The following is a 13746-nucleotide window of genomic DNA, read 5'->3' as shown; positions in this document are numbered from 1 at the left end:
GCATGACTGCTAATGGGTATGAGGTTTCTTTTGGGGTGACAAAAATGTTCTGAAATATAGTGGTGATAGTTGCACAACATTCTACATATACTAAAAATCACTGAATTGTACATTTTTTAAAAGGTGCATTTTATAATATGTAAATTATAACTCAATAAAGCTGTTATTTTAAAAAGAAGGCATGCTTTAAAAAGTACCATCAGGTATGTGGTAAAGAGCAAAAGCAAATAACTTCCATGGAGTATTCTTTGGCCACATGTATTCTGTGTTCCCCTTTTTCTACATTAAATGTGGTAATTGACATAAGAGTTATGATCCCATGATCTTGTGAAATTCTTAATCATCTATATTATATTATCCTTAATAATTTTATATTAATGAAGGTTTAAAACTAAAGCACTTTTGGCTAAATCCTGAGGTAAACAGAGAATAACCCATTCTCTGATTATCCTGAGGCTCTATTACATATTTTACTTGACAGGTTTTAGCAGTGTCATATTCATTATAATAAGTACTTCTTAATTCTAAAATCTGTCCTTAATCATTATTTTTACCTCATTGACCTCACTGTTGTGTGAATATCTGTAGATGCCATTTGCGGGGATCTCTTTCCCAAATGTCGTCAGGATTCTCCTAATGATCTGTAAGCTTAGAAATAGAATAGACAGCCCAGAAATAAACTCCTTGTGTATGGTCAAATGATTCTCAACAAGGGTACCAACACCAAAGGACTGTGTTTTCAATAAATGGTACTAAGAAAACTGGACATCCACATGCAAAAGAATGAAGTTGGACCCTTGTCTTACATCATATACCAGAAATCAACTCAAAATGGATTAAAGACCTAAATGTTAGATCTAAAACTATCCCAGAAGAAAATGTAACATTGGAATTTGACTTGGTGATTTCTTGGATATGACATCAAAAGCACTGGCAACAAAAGCAAAAGTAGACAAATGGGACTACATCAAATGTTAAAACCTTTGTACATCAAACAACAATATCAGTAGAGTGAAAAAATAACCTATAGAATGAGATAAAATATTTGAAAATTATATGTCTGATAAGGGGGTAATATCCAGAACATAGAAAGAACTCCCACAACTCAACAAAAAAAGTCAACACAATTTTTAAAAAATGGGCAAAGGACTTTGTGTATTATTTCCATAGATAATACACAAATGGCTACCAAGAATATGAACAGATGTTTAACACACAAATCATCATGCAAGTGAGGAAAAATATTAAATAAATCTGGGTGTTATGGGCTAAACTATGATCCTCCTGCCCCAATTTACATGTTGTAGTCCTAACCTCAGAATGTGATTATATTTGAAGATAGGGTCTTTAAAGAGATAATTAAGTTAAAATGATTTCATTAGAGTGGGCCCTAAACAAATATGACTGGTGTTCTCATAAGAGGAAGAAATTTTGACACAGACATATATACAGGGAAATCCATGTGAAGACACATGGAAAAAACAGCCATCTACAAGATGAGGAGAAGAGGGCTCAGAAGAAACCAACCCTGCTGACACCCTGATCTTGGACTTCTGGCCTCTAGAATCATAACAAAATCCATTTTTATTGTTGAAGCCACCCACTCTGTGATACACTGCTATGGCAGCCCTAGCAAACTAAAACAGTGATTAAAGAGTATACTCTATAGCCTATATTGCAACTTATTTAAAATCCTGAAATTATTTCCAAACAAAAAAGTGAATTCCTACTGAACATGTTTTGCACACCAGGCATTGTACAATATGCTGGTAACAGAAAGGGGACAAACAAAAATTCCTGAGCTCCTACCTTAAATGAGATCAGAGCTGCATTAGTAAGCTGTCTGGTGTCCCCATCTCTTCAATGGGAGTTCCCTGAAGACAGCAAATGTTGAATTTTTTTTAAAGGCAACATAACATTCAGAGCAGCTGCAGTACCCTAGCACCCTCATACCCATCTTCAGCTCAGAATGCGATTCTTTTTTAACGACAAGAGACTGTTAAACACACTCACACAAACACACACACATACACACACACACACACACACACACATACATCAGAGAAAGCATTCACTGCAAAGAGTTTACTGTACTCAGAGAAACAAAATGGTTTTTCTGTGGGTCGCCTACCAGGACAGGGACATTGCTTTGTTATAAAGAATGAGTCCTTGGTATGAAATGAAATGTTGCAATGAGATTTAAATCATGCTCTCTTCTTAATACACTCTTCAGGGATTATTATGTGTTTCCTTTATATCTGTAGTTGCAGCACTTGCTTATAGGTTGCATTAGGGTTCTCAGCCTTTTCCAATGGAGAATCCACCTTTAAATTTCCTCAGTTTGTTTAGCTCACTGCCCACAAGTTAAGGGGAGAGAAAGGCAGTGGCAGCAGGTACGCCACAGCCCTGCAACTGCCAAAGTTGAACTGCCTTATGTCAGAGATAACTTGGTAAAGCCATTTTGTACTCCTCTCTTGTCCTCACTTGTGTAAGCCCTCCTCTCCCAAGACCAGAACCTTTCCAGAAGACAGGCACAATATCTCATACTTGGCACTCTGAGGGTCTCTCTAACTCTGTGACTGGCAGGCTATCAAAATGTTTGAATTATCTGAAAAAAAGGTGTGGTAAGGCTGGCAATGACCCAGGATGGTTATTATACTGGTGATGTCACTCAGTGCTTCCAGAGGAAGCAGGAAAAGAATCAAGTGCTCTGTACTATTTAGGGTCTTCATGGACATTTCCTCACCATTGAATGAGGTATGATGTATGGTATTGAGCCACGAGAGAAGACTGGGCAAAAATGCAGCAGTGGGCTCTGATAGGAAGATGAGAAATTTAGAAAGACATTTAGTGAGTAAAAATAGTGAATAAAAATAGGATATATTAAATGAACACATTCAAAGAATATGTAAATACACAAAATATTTTGGAAAAGCAGACAAGGAGACTGAACAATGTACACATTCTTGGAAGCGTAAGAGTGAGGTGAGTCAATTATACAGCGGGACTTTGACCAAACAGACAGACAAAGCCTGGACAGATCATGCACCAATCCTGGCTACAGGATGATGGGTAAATATAAAGTCTTAAGAAATGAAGGAAGCTGGAAGCCAGAAGCCAGAATGGAGTATCACATGATACCACTAATTCTACCTTAAGGGCAGGCCAAGGGAGGAGTTTGGGTATTAAATAAAGGATCAAATATAGAGGAGAACAGCTTGGGTTTTAAATAAAAGGACTTGTACTGAACTGGACCTTAAGTTCCTGTAAGACCTTAAAAGATATGACTTTATACTAGTTAATTTGAATAAGTCCCCCAGATGCAGGCTGCCTCCACCATTTCCTTGCACTACCACTGAAATGAAGGAGTCCTGAGGGAGTAAAGTAAGTGCCCTTATTTTATTAGCTAGACATGCATTTGTCTAATTACTTCTTAGTTTATTTTAAAAAAGAACTGGTTCTCTTATGTAAAGACCCAATGCCAAACCAAAATCAACCATGTGACCCAGCAAAGACCTGTAAGATATTAATCTAGGACCAATAAAATAAGTCTGTAATCATAAATGTAATGGTATTGTTCGTAAAGAAATTGCATTCTTCGAATGGAATTTCTAGTTCAAAGGACCATAAATCATGCTGCTATAAAGACACATGCACACGTATGTTTATTGCGGCATTATTCACAATAGCAAAGACTTGGAACCAACCCAAATGTCCAACAATGATAGACTGGATTAAGAAAATGTGGCACATATACACCATGGAATACTATGCAGCCATAAAAAATGATGAGTTCATGTCCTTTGTAGGGACATGGATGAAATTGGAAATCATCATTCTCAGTAAACTATCGCAAGAACAAAAAACCAAACATCACATATTCTCACTCATAGGTGGGAATTGAACAATGAGAACACATGGACACAGGAAGGGGAACATCACACTTCGGGGACTGTTGTGGGGTGGGGGGAGGGGGGGAGGGATAGCATTGGGAGATATACCTAATGCTAGATGACGAGTTAGTGGGTGCAGCGCACCAGCATGGCACAGGTATACATACGTAACTTACCTGCACATTGCGCACATGTACCATAAAACCTAAAGTATAATAATAATAATAATCATAAAATAAAAAATTAAAAATTAAAAATTAAAAAAAAAAAAGAAATTGTATTCTTAAGTAAAGGCTTCTAAATCAGAGCCATCGGCTCCATCCTCATGAAAATGTGAAGTGTGTTAGTTCACTACTCTACTGGTGGTGCCATCTTTAGGGAAAAGAGGTCATTCAAGGGCTCTCACAACCTGGCAACAGCTTTCTCTGTCTCTCTAAATTCATCTCCCAGCCTTCCTTTGTTCTATCCAAACCCGGATGTACACTGTTTTGTCCTGCTTGGAATGCCTTCTCTATTCCCTACTATTTAACTTTGACTTATCCTTCCCTGTCTACATTGAGCCTCACAGCTGCCCCAGGAAGCCTTTCCTGATGGCTTCTAGCCACAGTTATTTCTTCCTTTTCTAATCCTGTAACACATCTTCTTTGTACAGCTCACTTGGCATTTAGTACTAACAGTTTTCTTACGTGCTTCACCACCTCAAATGATTATGAACAACTTCTAGAGGGCAAGGACCCCACTTTGTATCCTCACAGGTTACAGGTACTGCAAATGTTTGAAATTTTGTGATTGTTTTGAACACACACAAAAATCACTCGATCATGATCCTCAATCCAATCTTCACATATCAGCAAAAGTTATCTTAAAACTTCAACTAGATCATATCATTCTCCTTCCCCCATCCACATTTTGAACCCTTCATCAGCTTTCTCTTGCCCTTAAGTATAAATCTATACTCCTTACCCTGCCTAGGAGGTGGTATAAAATTTCTCTCTTTCTTAATTTCTTGCCACAGTCCTCCAAACAAGCATCTGCCTTCCAGCCATACCTGCCTTCTTACAACTATTAAACATGCCAGTTTTATCCTGCCTCAAGTTCCTCACACTTCAACCTCTTGGCCCAAAGTGCTGCCTCTGCTTCCTTCTCTCCCTCCAACCTGCCCCACACATAGTAGTCACAACACCTGGCTAACCTTTTCCCATTGGTCATGTCTCAGCTAAGTTCACCTGCCTGAGAGGCCTTCCTTGGCCACACCATCTGCTATGATTTGAGTATGTTCCCCTAAGTTCATGTGGGAAACTTAATCCCCAATGCAACAGTGTTGGGAGGTGGGACCTTTAAGAGATAACATTAATATATTAATATATTATATAACATATATAAATATGTATAAACATATATTTATATATAACATGTATAAATATGTATAAATATATATTTATATATAACATGTATAAATATGTATAAATATATTTATATATAACATGTATAAATATGTATAAATATATATTTATATATAACATGTATAAATATATATTTATATATAACATGTATAAATATATATTTATATATAACATGTATAAATATATATTTATATATAACATGTATAAATATATATTTATATATCACATGTATAAATATATATTTATATATCACATGTATAAACATATATAACATGTATAAATATTTATATATAACATGTATAAATATATTATATATAACATATAAATATATATTATATTAATACGATTAATTATATTAATATATTAATATATTATATGATATATAACATTAATATATTAATATATTATATAACATATTAATATATAATATTAATATATTCTATAATATTAATATATTCTATAACATATTAATATATATTAATATATTCTATAATTATAGAATATATTAATATATTAATGTTATAATCTCAGGGATTGGTTAGTTACCACGAAAATGAGCTCCTGATAAAAGGATAAGTTTAGTCTGAATTCACCTCTGTCTTATGTGCTCATTTCTGCCTTCCACCGTGGGATGACCCACACCAGATACTGGAACCATGCTCTTGGATTTTCCAGTTTCTTTTTTTTTTTTCTATGCTGCTGTAAAAATTAACCTTCTAGTTTTTAGAACTGTGAGACAAATAAACTTCTGTTCCTTATAAATTACCCAGCTTATTTTATTACAGCAGCACAAAACTGAGACACCAGCTAAAGTTCATTTCCATGTTATTCATCTCAGCACCTGATGTTCCCTTCATAGCACTTTAATTTATCACATACTTGTTTACAGTCCTATTGGCCCTCACCACCCTAGCTAGACAAAAGTCTCTGAGAGCAAAGTACTTACCTTAACATATACCAGGTCCAGTGTCAATGAATTATTCAACTTATGTGTTGAGCTAATTAATAGAGAACCACGACTGAAGACACTTGAAATGTGTTCTAAATTTTTAATGTAAGCAAGTAGTAGCATATGAACATTCATAATTCAGACAGCTAAAGCAGGTGAGATGTAGTCAAGCTTTAGATGGATGCTATGAAGGAAAACTTCAGGGACAAGAGAGAAGTTGTGAAGGAAGGTCTGGTGAGTAAGATAAGCAGGATATATATAACTCATCTCTGGTGCCAGGCTTCTGGCCTAGCAATACCTTTATAAAGAATGCATCAAATACCTACCAGATGGGCAAATATCAAAAAGCCACACAATGCCAAGTATCATAAGGCTGTGAAGCACAAGAGCTCCTCTTACACTAGTGGGAGCAGAAATCTCTTTGGAAAACAATTTGACATTATCTAGTAAAGCTTAATATGCACAGCTGATTATCCCTATGACACAACAAATTAGTAATTCTAAAACCTAGAGAAAGTCTCACACATATATGCCTATGTAAGACATACAAAAGGGAGTCATACCAGGAGACACAAATAAGAATATCGATAGCATTGTTTGTTGTTCATAAGGAAATGGATAAGTAGTACATGTTTACCCAAGTGAAAATGAATGAACTATAGGTACAAATTTCAACATGGGTGAATCTCAGTGCTGAGTACAAGAAGCAAAGATCACAGAAAAAAACACGCACATTATTGTTTCATTTTTACTCATTTGTAAAGAGATGTTAAAATATAACAAAAGAATAACTGCAAATTTTAGTGTACTAATTACCTCTAGTAGGGGAGAGAGGGAGGGAATGCAATTGGTAAAGAGCACATTGGGGGCTTCAAAGGCAGTGGTTATGTTTTATTTTTAAGCTAGGTAGAGGGTATGCATTTTATTCTTCATAAATAACATACATTATAACTGCTCTTCTATGTCTAATAAATTAACTTTTTAAAGATTAACAAACACTGATCAAACTATACAAGAGGGAAGGTAAATGGTTTGTTCCTATACTAAGGATATCATGTAATGGAATAGAGGTCCTTTTTAAATGGTTTCTATGATGCCCAACACTTCACGTGTGTCCAATGCAAAAGCATGAATATCAGCCCTAAAAGCCAGCAATTTTCTCAGCCCTTTTCAAGTTCTATTCTCATTATCTTGCCTTTTTTTTCTTATTTCTTCTATTGCTTACACTCTTAAATTTTAAGTTGTTATTTTTTATGCATCTTTGTAAACCATCCTAAATCCTTTCTAGAACAAGGTATAAAATAAATGAGATGTACATTATAAATAATAATATAGTAATACAAAACAGACTGAAGAGATCACTGTGCAATCAGGCACACACAACACTAAAGAGGCTCATACCAGATGGCAACGGGAATGAACTTGGTAGTTATCCCAGCATAACACCAATTAAATTCCAAGCTCCAAGAAAGTCTTTACTATACAGAAAAGATGAGTCTAAGTAAACCAATGGGAATCTAGTAAGAAATGTCATGTTTGGGCCACCAAATATAGTAATTGGAATATAAGTACATGTGAAGAATTATGACAATAAAATCCTCAAAGAAACCACACTAATGAAGCAAAAGAGAATAGCCTTACGTAGCTATTGTGGTTGCTCTGAATCCTTACACCTAACTTAGAGAATATATTTACCCATCAAAGAAGAAACTCCAGCACAGTGTATTTCCTTGTTCACGGAACCAAAATTGCCATGCATTAATAACCCGACGATTATACTGAAAAATTCAGATGTGTGGTCCCATCCATTTTAAGCCTTGAAAATGGCTGAACTATGTAGAAATAGGCACATACTGGTATTGTAATTTCCATTTTAAAATGATATTTTCATTCCTAGAATGCTATGTACAAATGCGCATACCACTAGAATGCCATATGGACATAAATTTTTTTTAATTTAATAAGAATTGGCCTGGTTATGAATAAAACAACTTGTTGGAAATAAGGTTGAGAAGCTATCAGTTAAATGCAGCATAGATGTTCTTAATTAGAAAATATGCACCTTATGTCAAGGTCCTTTCATTTATTTTTAGGAAGAAAGAACCTGTTTCTGGAACATGAAAAAAAATTGGGTTTCTTTTGTACTAACTAGAGCTACAAAATATCAAAATTAGGTCAGAGGTGCAGAGATCAGACTAACCCCACTTATTTACCATAGCTGGGAAAGGCAGTATTCTGTAACAGAAAACGGTGTGAACCAAGAGTCAGGTGTCTCTCTGCATATGGGAATATCTCTGTGCATGTGTGTGTGCGTGTGCATGTGCGTGTGTGTGTGGCTACCTATATAAGTGTTTATTTGTACATATCCTTACACACAACCACACTTTTGGAGTCCACAGAATTAAAAAAGAATACATAGTGCTAAAAAAAAAATGCAGTGACAATTTAATCCATCCAACAAATACACATTGAATAGCTCTATGTTCAAGGATCACATCATTGTGACTTTAGCATCTATGTCTTCCCAAATGGTGAGATAGTTTCCCCAACTTCACCGTGTAAGACATAAAAGGCCTGGTTGTGCCTTGTAAAAGTTTACAGCCTGGAAGGGGTCTGATTTCACCCTGCTATCTCAGGACTTTCCAGATCTGCCAAAGGACTGATGATCATGACTCTATCACAGAGGAGAGGAAGTACCAGTGTAAAGTTCTGGTTGGAAAAAAGACCAGTAAACCAACTTTGGCTGTGTTTATTATTTACATACTGCATAAGTAATCTCTAGGATAGATTTATTTGTAAAGAAGGAAGGGACACCAGTGAAACCATGATTTCATCAGCATTATCTTCCCCTACTTCAATCTACCTTTGGAACCTCTATCACGTGCTTAACTGTCCATAAAAAAAAAAAGGTTTATTTCTCTAACCAACCTTTGTATTCCCATGTGGTCCTTCACTATGTTTTGAAAATTGTGACTCAAATCTGAGAAGTCCTCTTACATACAAAGTGGACCTTTAAAAGTGAAGTATTAAAATGATTCAAGTATTTCATAAAATCACATTTCTGTACAATATCCTTGTAAAGGAAGCAGGATTCCAGAAAGAGGAATTAGAAATAAAATTAAGTCCTTTTGGCAAATCTCTCCTGAATCTCTTTATTTATACAAGTATGTTTAGGGCTCAACAGACTGTGACATAAAGAATAAAGATATTAAAGACCCTAGCACCTGTCCACAAGGAGACAGTAAGGATTTATTAAGGAGTTCACTTTGAATTTTAAATCTAGTGCTTCCAAAGAGTTAAACACATATTAATTTCCCTAATATAGATTATTTAAAGGTCACTTAATGTATTTAATTTCTTTTGGCTTGTACTATGGAATCTCTTCTGGAGTGACCAGAAGATAGAACTGAATGCTTTTTAGCTCAGGAGAAGTGATAACTGATTTTAGACTAAATGGCCTTCCTGCAGACAGTATCTCAATTCAGTAGTCTTACAGGGCACCATCACACATGCTCTGTCCTCAGACTGGCAGACATTACAGCTTTCTTCTGTCCAGACAAAAGAAACACAAGTAACTGGGAAGGAAAGAAGCAATAAATGAATGAAGGATCCTCACTGGGCACAAAGTAATCAGAAATATGGCACAAGGGAATGCTGTCTATGTGGTGAAATACGTGAAGTCATCCACAAAGTTGAATAAAACAGGAGAACGTTCCATGACCTCTACTGTTCATTATACTTCCCTGGACAGGGGTAATGAATGCTTGGTCTCAAGGCAGCCCCTCCTCTGGCTGGGGTTAAATGGGAGCCCTATGTGCTCTGTATAAGACCACCCCCTCAAGAAGGAGTGCAGCGGGAGACCCAAAACCCTGGGTGCTGTCCTCTCTCCCATTCCACTCTATAAATCAATAGCCTTGGGAATATCAGGACTAACTTAATCATATCTTTTATCCCTGTTAAGAATACAAGGAGAAGCCCTCAAGGACTCACAAGTCATTTCTCAACCTTACACTTTTACCACCACATGGCTCTTTCCATTCTTTTTCCTGACCCTATCACCCACCATTCCCCATGCTTGAAACCCTTTCCCTGTGCTGTCTGGAACTTATAGTCATCAGCAAGATCCCACTGCTCACCCTACCTCTAGTTCCCCTATGTGGTGACTATTTTCTCCCCACATTCCCTGAACTTCAAGGCTTAGAGGTGGAGTGGGTTACCTTTATCACATCTATACCATTGTCCCTCCTTTCTTCTGTAAAATCTTGAGCTTTGAATCACACAAAATCAGACTATATTGCCCACTCTCCCTCATTCTGGGAAGATCTGGGTTCCTGGTTCCCTGTCACTCTTCATCACTCCTGTGGCCATGACTCTAAGTGAATTCAGTATCCACACAGATGATCATTCCAATACCCTGGCTTTTCAGTCCCTGTCCTCTGCCCTAACTTCAAGGTCACACACCAGTTCTTAGCTGAAATTCCCCCATGTTGCTCTCCCACCACCAACATCTGTCAGTTTCCCATCTCTGATACCACAACTTCAGCAAGTCTCTGACCCCAGGGAGACCTCCAACCCATTGGATACTACAGCTTTTCACTGTCCCTCACCCTCCTCATGTCCAAATTCACCTCCTTAGCCAATTTAAATTCCACAGTCAATTGTCATAACCACTCCCTTCCATACATGCTGAACTCTATCCCCACTCTAGTGTGGACCTGCTCACTCGGCAAAAACATGGCCTCATTAACTTCAACACTCCACTCACACACATGAAGGCCCAGAGGGAGAAAAACACAATACACCTTTGAATGATCTCACTCGAAAGCCACAATATGGAACCTCACATTGCTTAGGTGATTGGCAAAAGTCCTCAGAAGTGTTGTCTCCAAACTTTCTCCTTCCATTCTCACTTGAATCCACAGAAGCTTGATAAATCTTTGTGGAAATGAACTGATATTAAGTAACATCACCAGATTTTAGACTAAAACAAATTTAATTATGTGTAAATAAATTTTATATGAGATTTACTTCAGATTTCAAAGGCAGTTTATGTGTCCTGGGTTAGAATGTTTCCAGAGATTCCTCTTAGCACAAATTCTTATGGTAAGACTATAAAAGAGGAGAATGTGTGGCAGAGAACATTAAAGATTCAAGGTCACTAACCAAATTCCTTTAAATCTATCCTGATTTTTCAGACCACAGGCTCATATCCTACTGGCTCCAAAGACTATTCTACCAGTCCATTACCTAGAGACAGATGTTTTTATTCTCTGAGCCTAAAGAAAATTACAATAAAGACGAGATGTTAATAGAAAATTAATAAAATTATCAAAAACTCTAAAAAGCTTTCCTAGCTATTGTTTATGCATTGAGTTAACAGGTTATGATTTTCCAGTGTCAAAAACTAATATGATGCTGCTAAAGGAACATCAGAAAAGAAAAACTGGATGAAGGAATGACTAAGCATTGATTTCACTTGCAAAGCTAATTAGTGACCTTGCCTCCTAGAAAATGCATTCTTGGACTTTCTCTCCAACACTGCCATCCAGAATACTCACCGTCCATGCTATCAGATTTAAATTGCAGGTTTTTAGGATACCTAATTAATTGCCAATGAAGGAAATTACTAGTTCCTTTTGAAAAATGCATGCCCCAACTGGTAGCAACACTCAGTTAAATGGTACTGGAGGTCTACACATTATGCCCAAAACTCTTCCCTTGAGTGTGAAGCAATCACTGATATTCCTTTCATATTTCGGTAAACCCTCAAGGTAAAGCGATAAATCTGAATCCACATGCCATTATAAAATTTCTCCTTGGTAGGTACTTACATATTCCACACACTAGTGCAGTATGCCTACTTAGTAACATATAACCTTGAAATTATTCTAAACTTTAAATTCCTAGAGAACAAGGACACCTCTCTGTATTCATATCCCCTAGTTTTATAGGGCATATACAGTTAATAAATGCTCTATGAAAGCAATGTCCAATCCTCTGTACCCATTTAATACTCTGACTTAATTAGACGATGCTGCAAACACTTGGTCAGTAGGGCAATGCATGTTTTAAATATTGTTGTGACTTTTAAGAATGAGACATGCCCTGCCGGGCACGATGGCTCATGCCTGTAATCCCAGCACTTTGGGAGGCCGAGGTGGGCGGATCACGAGGTCAGGAGATGGAGACCATCTTGGCTAACACAGTGAAACCCCGTCTCTACTAAAAATGTAAAAAAAGTTTAGCTGGGTGTGGTGGCGGGCGCCTGTAGTCCCAGCTGCTTGGGAGGCTGAGGCAGAGAATGGCATGAATCCAGGATGCGGAGCTTGCAGTGAGCAGAGATCGCGTCACTGCACTCCAGCCTGGGCGACAGAGTGAGACTCTGTCTCAAAAAAAAAAAAAAGGAGATGTGCCCATTGTACAAACATTCAAATGACACAGCAAAATGCCAAAACAAAACTAAAAATCACTTGGAAAAAACACTGCTAAGATTTTATTGAACACGACTTGCATGTTCATATACATGCATACACTTACAAACAATTTTACGTAAATAGGTTCATACTATTTAGGTTGTCTGTGATCAGAACTGTTTTAAATAACGTGTCAGGGATATCCTTCCATTAAAAACAAAGAACTACTATATCATTTAAAAAAATCATATGGTATTCCACAGTTGACCTGTATAAGTATTTAGTTTCCTAATAATAAATTAGTTAACAAGTCTCCCACTTATAGGTATTTAGGTTATTTCTAGTTTTTTTCGTACAAACACAAACGTGTAGTGGGTATCTCTGTGCATGCATCGTTTCATGGCTATGCAGTTAGACAAATACTAGAAGTTGAATTGCTGGGTCAAGGTGTGCACACATTTTACACTTTTATGTATCTTGCCAAACTGCCTTCCAGAAAGATAACAGCACAGACAAATACTAGAAGTTGGACAAATACTAGAAGTTGAATTGGTGGACAAATTCTAGAAGGTATTTTCATCCTCATGACCTAATTAGCTCTCAAAAACTCCACCTGGAAATACTATCACATTGGAGATTAGATTAAAACATGAATTTGGAGGGTATACAAACAGTCCATAAAATTATCAAAATGTAAGCTATTCATAGAATAGCTAAGCCATGTGCCCCAGTGAAATGCAAAATCAAAGTACTTGAACAATGAATGTTTTCTCAGCACCCCCACAAAACTCATAGGGATAAGCCCAGGGCAGGGGAGAAATCTGTGCTACAGGCCACACTCTGCTACGTGTGAGCTACTGACTGACCCTGGGCAAGCCACTTCCCTTCTCTGGGTTGATAATCCTTAGCTTAAACATCACATCCTCATAACAGCCTTCTCAGACCACAAGGCAGCTCCCCATCATGGGCTTTTGTAGCTTTTGGTACTTAAAGCTCTCCTCGGACTTTTAAATACCTGCTCAATGTCTATCCTCTCCACCTGATGGAAGTTCTATGTCTATCCTCACCTCATATCCCCTGCTCCTTAC

At 36.9% G+C, this 13746-nt stretch overlaps 1 protein-coding gene across 9 annotated transcripts in view; it reads right to left on the bottom strand.

The window, feature by feature from the left end:
• The window catches only part of TMEM108 (transmembrane protein 108), a 374249-nt gene that overhangs the window by 335824 nt on the left and 24679 nt on the right, over positions 1-13746 (bottom strand). Inside the window, exon 3 of one of the 9 annotated variants that reach the window (XM_063662176.1) lies at positions 1810-1874. The exons of the other annotated variants lie outside the window; for them this stretch is intronic. The gene's annotated coding sequence lies outside the window, so the exon portion shown is untranslated. The remainder of the gene's footprint in view (positions 1-1809; positions 1875-13746) is intronic. 9 annotated transcript variants of the gene reach the window in all.

This window comes from Pongo pygmaeus, chromosome 2 (assembly GCF_028885625.2).
Source record: "Pongo pygmaeus isolate AG05252 chromosome 2, NHGRI_mPonPyg2-v2.0_pri, whole genome shotgun sequence".
In the NCBI taxonomy this organism is placed as follows: Eukaryota; Metazoa; Chordata; class Mammalia; order Primates; family Hominidae; genus Pongo; species Pongo pygmaeus.
This window is presented reverse-complemented; position numbering and strand designations above follow the sequence as displayed.